Below are 11,014 nucleotides of genomic sequence, written 5' to 3'. Positions count from 1 at the left end.
GTTTAAGCTCTGGCTTTTATTCAGAATAGAATGCACACCAGTAAAAAGCTGAGAGTGAGGGAAGCGCGCCAAAAGTTGAATTAAATAGTCTCGCGCCAAACAGCGCTCCACCCCCACACTCCCCGGGTGTGCCCCACAAGTTCCACGGGGTGACAGGCCATCAAGACTTGATAGGTGAGAGGTCGTCCAGCCCCATTCGCCCCGGGCATCGCCCTGTTTATCTTCCTGCGAGGTAATGGTCCATTACCAGGCGATTAGACCTCGATATTCCTCGAAAGCCCGGACGCTCCCTTCCGAACCTCGCCCTGATCATTTCTTTGACAATGGTGTCAATGGTCGATTACCGGGCGATGAGACCTTGTTGTTCAATAGATCTCCCAAACCCATTACCTTCTTTGTCCGGTTTATCGCCCGCACCTCTCCAGTCATTGACACGCATCCGTGCTTTGTCATGTGAGCCATTACGATGTTGCAAACATCGCAACGGCAATCATGACAGTGGGGAAGCAAAGGAAGAAAAGACAAGACATGGTCAGCCCTAGGAGGTAGACCAGACTAAGAAACCAATGCCATGTTGGTCAGGACTACTTTTATTGTAACAGTGATAGTAAGAGAATCTTGCAAGTCTGAATATGCTTCCCCCTCCCCCCCTTTATCTTTGTGTGAACTAGGGAGGGGCTTGTCTGAGACATTTTCTTATTTTCTCGGCCTGGACTCAGGCTCCTTTTATCTGACCATTGCTTTGGTAGCAGCTCTACCTCCTGTCCTTCAAGGTCATTCCCTCTTCCCTCTACAGATATGCATCATCATGATATCCCAATCCAAACCCCTTGATGTATTACTTGTGTCCAAAGCAGGGGTGCACATATGAAAGGCAAAGATTTGCACTGTGATGTTGTGACCCCATGTCTTCATTTTTTGTCATCTTGAATTGTTGTGGATGCCTATGAGTAAAGACAATTTATGGTAAGGCTGGCATGGCCCTTATGTATATGCTACTTCATTTAAAAGCCCACATAAAGTGCTACCCACCAGAAGTATTGAAGCAAAACCTTAACACAGAGTTAAGATATATTTTGTGTTGGTGATCAGATCTGGGATTTGAGATAATGTTAAAGATGCTCTTACAAAATGGCTGCCATTGGGGGTCCCTGTTCACAAAATGGCTGCCATGGTGGGCAGGACAAGGCCAGTCCCCCTTACTAACCTCCCAGGGTTTTTTTGAAAGTGGTGGATAAGCATCCAAAGAAAGTGGTAGGTTGCAGTCACCCATGTTAATAACTTCCAGAAATACCAGTGGGATTGAAGTGGAGTCCATATGCATTCTTGGAAATCGGGATGATACTAGATGCTACACTGTTGCACCACATCTTATTTAGTTAGTTTTTTAAATTAAAAAAAATGTGCTCATAATTCATGGTAACATATACATGTTACAACACCTTAACTATGGTTTATGTAATTAACCTTATTTTGAGGGTTTATACTTTACAAGCCACTATAAACTAACCACAGTTAACTACATGACACACTAGGCTAAAATGTGAATACAGTAGTGTTGGAAGGAAATCTTACCAAAGGTCCATTCTGAGCCAGGAATGAAGAAACAAAGGCGATTGCTTGAACAGAGATAATTTTATTTTCCAAGAGCATGTACAGAGTCTGCTGGTTGGAGGTGGCCACACTTGTATTCCCCGCCCCCCAAGCCCTTTATATAGGAGAGCTTGGCTGTTGTTATGCAAAAGTGTTTCCCCTCTCTAGGAACTTCTGAGAAAAGTGCAGTTTACGGGAGTTCAGAGAGGAGGCGCTGTGTGGTCAGGCCCCCTGGTGTTTGTGTTTTCTGTTCTGATAGTCCAGGTTCCCTGTGGGGCTGTGGCTTTTTTTACTAGCCTGGACTGTCCACCTTGGAAGGAATCTTTTGTTGTGATTATGGAGAACTGTTTGGCTTTCACCTGAATAGGCTCTGCTAAATCCTGTGAATGAGTGACCTTTTGTTTTCCAAGGTTTCTGATTAAATCAGAAGGGAATCCTTTGTCTGAACAGTTGGCTTTCCTTTTACATTTTAATTTTCTGCCATCCCCTTTTGCACTGAACCCATTCTATTTTGTAATTTTTAACCTTTTACCTTGCTCAAGGGGAAAGCAATATTACAGGAAGACAGTGCTCTGGGGGAAGAAAACATGGCAGGCAGGGAGAGATCTTAGTTTCTTCCAACAGTAGCTATTTTGTGGTTCGGTGCATCCTGCAAACATCACCTTTCCAAATAAGAATGGTTATTATTAACGGGCTTCAGCAAAGGATCGTTACCTTGTCGTGGTGCTGGAGCTTGAGCCCCTCAGTGATGCCATGAGCTAAACCGTGAAGGGCCACCCAAGACGGGAAGGTCATGACAGAGAGGTCAGACTAAATGCGATCCCTGGGGAAGGTAATGGCAACCCACCCCAGTATTCTTGCCGTGAAAACTAAATGGATCAGTACAACCAGAGATATGTCGGTATACCATCGGAAGATGAGACCCCCAGGTCGGAAGATGGTCAAAATGCTACTGGGGAGGAACAGAGGATGAGTTCAACTAGCCCCAGACGTGATGACGCAGCTAGCTCAAAGCCGAAAGGACGGCTAGCGGCCGACGGTGCTGGTGGTGAACGGCGATTCCGATGTTCTAAGGATCAACACACCATTGGAACCTGGAATGTAAGATCTATGAGCCAGGGCAAATTGGATGTGGTTATTGGTGAGATGTCAAGATTAAAGATAGACCTTTTGGGCATCAGTGAACTGAAATGGACTGGAATGGGCCACTTCAAATCAAATGACCACCAGATCTACTACTGTGGACAAGAGGACCACAGAAGAAATGGAGTAGCCTTCATAATTAATAGTAAAGTGGCTAAAGCAGAGCTTGGATACAATCCAAAAAACGACAGAATGATCTCAATTTGAATTCAGGGCAAGCCATCTAACATCACAGTGATCCAAATATACGCCCCAACCACAGATGCTGAAGAAGCTGAAGTAGAGCAGTTCTATGAGGATCTGCAGCACCTACTGGACAACACGCCTAAAAGAGATGTTATTTTCATCACGGGAGACTGGAATGCTAAGGTGGGTAGTCAGATGACACCTGGAATTACAGGTAAGCATGGCCTGGGAGAACAAAACGAAGCAGGACATAGTGTCAGGCTCTGCCTGCGATCCAGTAAAGACACAGACGCTAGCATAGGCTTAGGCTCTGGCTTTATTGAGGAATAGAGTGCATGCCCTTTAAAAAGCTGAGAGTAAGGGGAGCGCGCCAGAACGGGATTTAAATAGCCCGTGCCGGTCAGCGCTCCACCCCACCTTATTCCAGGTGCGTCCCATGAGTCCCACCACTTCCGTCCCTGTCAGGTGAGGGGTCGTTAAGCCCCCCTGCGCCCTGGGCGTCGCCTCGATTGCCTTCCTGAACGGTAATGAATCATTGCCGGGCGATCAGGCTCTTAATCCTTTGACAGCTCGGGCGCACCTCTCTTGTTGTTTAGTCAATTGCTTGTTGGCAACTTTGTATCGTTGTCTTCCACCCCGCTGGTCTCGGTTGTTACTTAGTTTCCTGCACCTGTTGCTTTCCTTTGTGTTTCATAGTTGCCTTTGCCTTAATCCGCCAGGGACCCATTTCCCTGTATTGTCATGCAAGCCGTTGCGATGTCACAAGCATCGCAACGGTGATCATGACATACTGCCCCCCTTTAGGAAATCGCCAAGGGTTTGGAGGGATAGGCGGTATGGAAGTTGCGGATCAGGTCGGGAGCCTGGATGTCGCGGGCAGTGACCCACTCAGGGTGTGGAAAGTGTTTCCATTTGACTAGGTACTGGAGGGAGCCCCGTAGCTTGTGGGAGTCTAGTACCTCCTTGACCTCGAAGTGTTGTTGTCCGTCTATCATCACTGGCGGGGGGGGTATGCGTGGGTTCCACCGGGAGGGGTCACTTGCCGGCTTAAGTAAGCTGCAGTGGAACACCGGGTGCAGCCGCTTTAAATTATGGTGCAGGTCCAAGCGCACTGTGACTGGGTTCACGATTTGTGTCACCTGGAATGGCCCAATAAATTTGGGGGCAGTTTCTTAGACGGTTGCGGTGATGATGGATCTGGTGGATAGGTAGACCAGGTCCCCTACCCGAAATGTTGGTTGCTGGCGCCGGTGTTTGTCTGCTTGCAGTTTGTATGTGGTTTGCACCTCTTTAAGCGCATCCTTGATGACCGGCCAGGACTTTGCGAGTTTCGCACCCCAATCACAGGTGGCCACTGCTGGGGACGGGGGCTGGGGTAGCTCAGGGATGGGGACGAACTCCCGACCCGACACCACCCCAAAGGGGGTTTGTCCCGTGCTTTGATGTATCGCGTTGTTGTATGCGACCTCTGCAAATGGGAGTAGGTCCACCCAGTCGTCCTGGTGGTAGTTTATATAGGAGCAGAGAAATTGCTCCAGTGTGGCATTAAGGATCTCTGTAGATTCGTCCGTCTGGGGATGCCAGGAGGTTGACAGGGCTTGCTGGGTGCCTATCAGTTTCAAAAAAGCCCGCCAAAACCTCGAGGTAAATTGTGTGCCCCTATTGGTCACCAAGCGGGAGGGGCACCCATGGAGGTGGTACACGTGTACCAGGAAAAGTCTCACCAGCTGTTGTGCTGACGGGATCGAGGCGCAGGGGATGAAATGGGCTTGTTTTGAGAAGTAGTCTTTGACTACCCAAATGACTGTTTTCTTTTGGCTAGGCGGTAAGTCCACAGTGAAATCCATTGAGATTTCATCCCAAGGGTGGGAAGGTTCAGCCACGGGTTGCAGCAGCCCCTGGGGTTTACCAGCCGGTCGCTTGGCCATTGCACACACCGGGCAGGACGCCACATACATTTTGACGTCCTTCCTCATCGAGGGCCACCAAAACTGTCGCCGAGTTAGGTGTAGGGTTTTCAGGAACCCGAAGTGACCAGCCTGTTTGCTGTCATGCAATCTGCTAAGGATCATCAGTCTTTGTGAGTCAGGAACATATAACCTTCCCTCCGCCCATGCGAGGTCCTGTTCCATAGTTACTTTGTTAGGGTTGGCGAGGAGCCAGGGGTCAGATTTTATTGCTGTTATAAAATCTGCCCGTAGCCCACCTGGCATCTGTGGTTGCCTGTGCCTTGGGGCGGGTTGCGCCGGAGTCATTTGCAGGGGGGGGCAGGCTGTCCCCGCATGCGTCCCCGGGTGACAGCTGCCAGACCCAGCTGGGAGTCAGAGAGCACAGTCCTGACGATGTCGGAGATAGGCTCCGCATCCTGGGGTAGTCGGGAGAGTGCGTCTGCCAGGAAATTATTTTTTCCTGGGATGAACTACAGCTGGAATTTGAACCGGCTGAAGAACTGCGCCCAGCGTATCTGTTTGGGACTGAGGCGCCGGGGTGTACGGAGCGCCTCGAGATTGCAGTGGTCTGTCCAGACCTCAAATGGGCAAGTCGCCCCTTCCAAAAGGCGACGCCAAGCCTCCAGTGCTGCTTTAACTGCAAAGGCTTCCTTTTCCCACACGTGCCAGCGCCTCTCTCTGAAAATTTCCTAGAGAGATAGGCGCATGGCTTCAGGATTCCAGCGGAATCCTTTTGCAGTAGGATGGCCCCAATTGAGAAGTCAGAGGCGTCCGCCTGCACCACAAAAGGCCATTTGGGGTCCGGGTGGGACAGGATTGGCTCCGCTGTGAACAGCGCTTTTAGCCTGTCAAAAGCGGTTTGACAGTTGGGAGTCCAATTAAGCACGGCCCCTGGGTTTTTGACCTTGCGCGTCTCCCTGACGCCTTTGGTCTTTAGTAAATTGGTTAAGGGCAGGGCAATTTCTGCAAACCCCCTTGCGAAGGACCTATAGAAGTTCGCGAACCCAAGGAAGCTTTGAAGCTGGTGCCTGTGCATGGGCGTTCCCAGCTCAAAACTGCTTGAATCTTCGCGGGGTCCATCTCTATGCCCTTGTCAGAGATTCTGTACCCTAAGTAGTCCAAGCACAACTTGTGGAATTCGCACTTGGACAGCTTAGCGTAGAGTTTGGCTTTCCGGAGCTTAGTGAGAACTTGTCTCACTAATCTCTCGTGTTCCCTCTGAGTCCTTGTGTAGATTAGGACATCGTCTAGGTAGACTAGTACGCCCTTGAACAGATGTTTGTGCAGCACCTTGTTGATGAGTTGCATGAAGACCCCCAGGGCCCCCGCAAGACCGAAAGGCAGTACCTTGTACTGGAAGGAGCCCAAGGGATAGTTGAATGCTGTTTTCCACTCGTCCCCCTCCCTGATGCGAATTCTGTAGTACGCCTCGCGGAGGTCGAGTTTGGAAAGCACCCTTCCCTTTGAAAAGTGTGCCAGCATGTCTTTTACGAGGGGAAGGGGGTATTTGTTGGATAGGGAGGTGGAATTTAATCCGTGGTAATCTGTGCATAGTCTCAGGGTGCCATCCTTCTTTTCTCGGAATAGGACGGGTGCTCCAACCGGCGAGTTTGCCGGTTCAATGAAGCCCCTGGAGAGGTTTTTGTCCAAAAATTCTCGCAGCGCCGCCAATTCCCTCTGGGTCATGGGGTAGATTTTGGGCTTGGGTAATGGGACGTCCGGGAGCAGTTCGATTGCATAGTCCGTCTTGCGATGGGGGAGTAATTGGTCTGCCTCCTCCTCCCCAAAGACTTCCGCGAAGTCCGAGTATTGCTCCGGCAGTCCTTCTGGGGGGGGGGGGCGTGCGTGGATTTGGTCGACGATCTCTGCCCTCCCCACAGTCAGGGCGGAGGATTTCTCCTTTGTTGGTGCTTGGTAGAACCCGTCCTCGAGCGTTATGGAGCGGGTCCTCCAATTTATGCAGGGGTTGTGGCGTGCTAGCCAGGGGATCCCCAGCACCACTATGGGCTTCCCCACCGGGGTTACCACAAAGTCTATGGACTCCCTGTGGGTGCCCATTTTCAGGGTGACCTTTCTTGTACCCTGGGTGGCCGGTCCCCCCCCCCCCGCTGTAGAGTTGTTGGAACACCAACGGTTTAGGGAGGGGGGAGCAGGGCAATTTTAGTGCGGTGACAATGTCTGGGTGGATTAGGTTTCTCGAGCACCCAGAGTCCACCAGAGCTTCGACCGCGATGGCTCTAGAGCTGTAAGTCAGTTCGATTTTTCCTGCCAGGATGGAGCAGTCTTCACTCACCCTGGGGTTGTCGCGCCCCTCCTTTACCACCTGCCCAGTGGCGCTGCTTAGGGCAGGTGGGAGGCGTTTCCTGCTGGCTGCTCCTGGGCGTCAACCACGTCCCCTGCGAGGTAGGCGTCTGCTTCCTTGTCCGGGGTTGCTAGCGCTCCTGTCAGCTGTCTGGGAGGGTTGGGCGGCTTGTGCGGCGCCTTCGGTGTTGGTCTGGGGGGGCGATCCATTGTCCTGCCCTTGAAGGATTCTGCTGCCCGGAGGCCCGTCTTCTCACACCTGGCACATTCCCCGCGGGCAAACCGCCACTGTCGCTCTGCATCCCAGGTCGGGCCCAACTGTGGGACTGGTCCTCTCCCGCTGGGAGGGGTTCTGTCGTTCGTGGTTGCTAGCATGAAGGTGCACTGGGCGTGCTCAGCCTTTCCGGCCAGACAAATCCACCCGTGTAGGGAGTCTGGGTCGTCCCTATAGAGTGCCCATTGCAGCACCTCACGGTTGAGGCCATCCTTGAACATGTCGATCAAGTTGGCCTCAGACCATTCCGGGATTTTACCCGCTAGGACCTTGAACTCGAGAGCATAGTCTGCCACCGCTTTTTTCCCCTGGCGAAGACCTTTAAGGGTACTTTTGGCCCTTTCCTTTGCCAGGGGGTCTTCGAAGTATAGTTTGAGCGCGGCTAGGAAGTTGTGAAAAGTGGCCAGGGCTGGGGCTCCGGACTCCGACATCTGGACGTACCAGTCCGCAGCCCTGCCTTTGAGTTTCGTGGCCACTGCCGAGATTTTGGACGCTTCCATCTCAAAGCAATGTCCATACTGGGCCATGTAGTTCCTGGCGTTCGTCAGGAAGAATGACAGGTTCGTGGGGTCTCCGTCAAACTTCACGGGGAAGTCCTTGGCGAATCCCCCGACTTGCGAGACCCCCACCTGTGGGTGGTTAGGGATGACTCCCACTGGGCTGGGACCACAAAGCCCTGCGAAAGAGTCCCGTGCTTGGCCCCTTCCTCTCGTGGTTGTCGATGGGGTGGGTAGGGTGCCCCGATCCCCTCTTGCCCCCTGTGCAGCAGCAGTCTTTGTGAGTTTGCTCACCACCGATGCCATGGACTGGAGCATGTGTTCCAGGGCTCATACCTTGGCTTCCAGGGTGCTGACCCTGTCCGGTATGCCAGGGTCGTCCGTCCCCGGTGCTGCCGGCTGCTGCCCGATCGGCAGTCCTGCGACTCCTTGCTCGGGCGTTTGGGGGTAGTGGAGTCTCCAGGTGGTGTAGGATGTCCCCGTCCGGGGTCCTGCTCCACCGTCCCACGTGAAGAGTTGTTGGCCCCCGACTTCGTCTTCCGTCGGGGCTCCCCAGTCGGGGCTGGAGCTCCAGGTCTGGAACTGGGGTGCGGTGTGGGCAGGGAGGGAGCCCGTGTCCCATATCGGGTGCACCGACTCTAGCAGCTGTCGGGTCGTCTCCCCCTCTTGCGTTGCGTCCTTTGCACCTCCAGTGTGAAGCACCAACTCCATGGCCATCCCCGGTTCCATCATCGCCAGTATTTTCTCCCGCAGAAAAAATTTTCCCGGTGGAAACTCACGAGGTTCGTTTTTGAGACTCTCAGCTTTATGTCAGGCTCTGCCTGCGATCCAGTAAAGACACAGACGCTAGTGTAGGCTTAGGTTCTGGCTTTATTGAGGAATAGAGTGCATGCCGTTTAAAAAGCTGAGAGTGAGGGGAGCGCGCCGGAACGGGATTTAAATAGCCCGTGCCGGTCAGCGCTCCACCCCACCTTATTCCAGGTGCGTCCCATGAGTCCCACCACTTCCGTCCCTGTCAGGTGAGGGGTCGTTAAGCCCCCCTGTGCCCCGGGCGTCACCTCGATTGCCTTCCTGAATGGTAATGAATCATTGCCGGGCGATCAGGCTCTTAATCCTTTGACAGCTCGGGCGCACCTCTCTTGTTGTTTAGTCAATTGCTTGTTGGCAACTTTGTATCGCTGTCTTCCGTGCTGCCGGTCTCAGTTGTTACTTAGTTTCCTGCACCTGTTGCTTTCCTTTGTGTTTCATAGTTGCCTTTGCCTTAATCCGCCAGGGACCCATTTCCCTGTATTGTCATGCGAGCCGTTGCGATGTCACAAGCATCGCAACGGTGATCATGACACATAGGCTGATAGAATTACAGGTAAGCATGGCCTGGGAGAACAAAATGAAGCAGGACATAGGCTGATAGAATTTTGCCAAGACAACTCACTCTGCATAACAAACACTCTCTTCCAACAACCTAAGAGACAGCTTTATACATGGACTTCACCAGATGGACAACACGGAAATCAGATTGACTACATCCTTTGCAGCCAAAGGTGGCGGACATCTGTACAGTCGGTAAAAACAAGACCTGGAGCTGACTGTAGTTCAGATCACGAACTTCTTGCACAATTTAGGATCAGACTAAAGAGATTAGGGAAGACCCACAGATCAGCTAGATATGATCTCACTAATATTCCTAAGGAATATGCAATGGAGGTGAAGAATAGATTTAAGGGACTGGACGTAGTAGATAGGGTCCCGGAAGAACTCTGGACAGAAGTTTGCAACATTGTTCAGGAGGCAGCAACAAAATACATCCCAAAGAAAGAGAAAACCAAGAAGGCAAAATGGCTGTCTGCTGAGACACTAGAAGTAGCCCAAGAAAGAAGGAAAGCAAAAGGCAACAGTGATAGGGGGAGATATGCCCAATTAAATGAAAAATTCCAGAGGTTAGCCAGAAGAGATAAGGAATTATTTTTAAACAGGTAATGCGCGGAAGTGGAAGAAGACAATAGAATAGGAAGGACAAGAGACCTCTTCCAGAAAATTAGAAACATTGGAGGTAAATTCCAGGCAAAAATGGGTATGATCAACAACAAAGATGGCAAGGACCTAACAGAAGAAGAAGAGATCAAGAAAAGGTGGCAAGAATATACGGAAGACCTGTATAGGAAGGATAACAATATCGGGGATAGCTTTGACGGTGTGGTCAGTGAGCTAGAGCCAGACATCCTGAAGAGTGAGGTTGAATGGGCCTCAAGAAGCATTGCTAATAACAAGGCAGCAGGAGACGACGGCATCCCAGCTGAACTGTTCAAAATCTTGCAAGATGACGCTGTCAAGGTAATGCATGCTATATGCCAGCAAATTTGGAAAACACAAGAATGGCCATCAGATTGGAAAAAATCAACTTATATCCCCATACCAAAAAAGGGAAACACTAAAGAATGTTCAAACTATCGAACAGTGGCACTCATTTCACATGCCAGTAAGGTAATGCTCAAGATCCTGCAAGGTAGACTTCATGGAGCAAGAATTGCCAGATGTACAAGCTGGGTTTAGAAAAGGCAGAGGAACTAGGGACCAAATTGCCAATATCCGCTGGATAATGGAAAAAGCCAGGGAGTTTCAGAAAAACATCTATTTCTGTTTTATTGACTATTCTAAAGCCTTTGACTGTGTGGACCATAACAAATTGTGGCAAGTTCTTAGTGGTATGGGGATACCAAGTCATCTTGTCTGCCTCCTGAAGAATCTGTATAACGACCAAGTAGCAACAAAAGAGGGACGCGGTGGCGCTGCGGGTTAAACCGCTGAGCTGTCGATCGGAAGGTCGGCGGTTCGAAACCGCGCGGCGGGGTGAGCTCCCGTTGCTCGTCCCAGCTCCTGCTCACCTAGCAGTTCGAAAACATGCCAATGTGAGTAGATCAATAGGTACCGCTTCGGCGGGAAGGTAACGGCGTTCCGTGAGTCATGCTGGCCACATGACCCGGAAGTGTCCTATGGACAACGCCGGCTCCAAGGCTTTGAAACGGAGATGAGCACCGCCCCCTAGAGTCGGACACGACTGGACTTTACGTCAA

This window comes from Candoia aspera, chromosome 2, assembly GCF_035149785.1.
Source record: "Candoia aspera isolate rCanAsp1 chromosome 2, rCanAsp1.hap2, whole genome shotgun sequence".
NCBI classification, from domain to species: Eukaryota; Metazoa; Chordata; class Lepidosauria; order Squamata; family Boidae; genus Candoia; species Candoia aspera.
This window is presented reverse-complemented; position numbering follows the sequence as displayed.